Below are 1,367 nucleotides of genomic sequence, written 5' to 3'. Positions count from 1 at the left end.
CTGCCAGAACCCTAACAACGCCGAGGTACTGGCCGGCGAACCCCAAGAGTGATGAGATGAATGAGAAGGTTCTGGACTTCTGGCACTTCCTGCCTAGGCTGCTAACCGTGTCCAAAACAAGGACCAGGGAACCTATGAGGATTATGTTGAAGGTCTTCGTGTGTTTGACAAGGAAGAGAATGGCACCGTCATGGGTGCTGAAATCCGTCATGTTCTAGTCACACTGAGAAGATGACAGAGGAAGATGTAGAGATGCTAGTGGCGGGGCACGAGGACTGCAACGGATGCATCAAATATGAAGAGCTTGTCTGGATGTTGCTGAATGACTGAGGACATTTCTGTATCCCGAGCATAGATTTCTGTGTGGCCCCAGAGGCCCCATATCACAGCACCTTGCCCTTCTGGTTTCTTTTGGAAGATGTTTGCCTTCACCAAATAAAATTTACTCTCTTTGAAACAAAACAGAGATAAAAATTCTTAAACTGACTTAAACATTGTACATTGTACACATGTATCAAAGTGTTACATGGTACTTCAATAACATATTTTTTTGTGTTTTTTTGTATGGAGGTTTATATTGGCTTTTGGTTTGCTGCATATTGCTTTTATTATGTTTAGGTATAGGCCTTGTATTCCTGATGTCTCCAATACTTTTAACATGAACGGGTGTTGTATTTTTTCAAATGCATTTTCCACTATCTATGTGATGACCATGTGATTTTTTCCCTTTGACATTGTTTATATAGTGGATTATGTTAATGTATTTTCATATTGAACCAACCTTGCATGACTGGGATGAAACCTACTTGATCGTAGTGAATGAAGGTTTTAATGTGTTCTTGGATTTGGTTTGTGAGAATTTTATTTAGTAAGTTTGCATCAATATTCATAAGGAATATTGTCTGAAGTTCTCTTTTTTTTTTGTTGGGTCCTCATATGGTTTAGGTATCAGAGTAATTTGTGGCTTCATAGAATGAATTAGGTAATTTTCCTTCTGTTTATATCTTATGAAATATTTTGAGGAGTGTTAGTATTAGCTCTTCGTTGAAGAGTCTAGTAGAATTCTGCACTAAAACCACCTGGCCCCAGGCTTTTATTTTGGTTGATAGGTTTCTAATGACTACTTCTATTTCCTTAGGAGACATGAAACTGTTTTAGGTAGTTTATCTGCTCAGGATTTTACTTTCATAGGTGGTATCTGTCTAGAAAAACATTCATGTCACCTAGATTTTACAGTTTTCAGGACTATAGGCCTTCGTAGTAAGACCTGATGGTTGTTTCTGATTTCCTCAGCTACTCTTGTTACATTTACTTTTTAATTTCTGATTTCATTAATTTGGACACTGTCTCTGTGACCTTTATTTAGT

The 1,367-nt window shown here is 37.8% G+C and overlaps 1 pseudogene; it reads left to right on the top strand.

Moving 5' to 3' along the window:
- Nucleotides 1-4: 4 nt before the first annotated feature.
- On the top strand, nucleotides 5-330 carry LOC114636205 (annotated as a pseudogene).
- The last annotated feature ends 1,037 nt before the right edge of the window (nucleotides 331-1,367 follow it).

Source organism: Grammomys surdaster, unplaced genomic scaffold (genome assembly GCF_004785775.1).
Source record: "Grammomys surdaster isolate TR1022 unplaced genomic scaffold, NIH_TR_1.0 122979, whole genome shotgun sequence".
Lineage (NCBI taxonomy): Eukaryota > Metazoa > Chordata > Mammalia > Rodentia > Muridae > Grammomys > Grammomys surdaster.
This window is presented reverse-complemented; position numbering and strand designations above follow the sequence as displayed.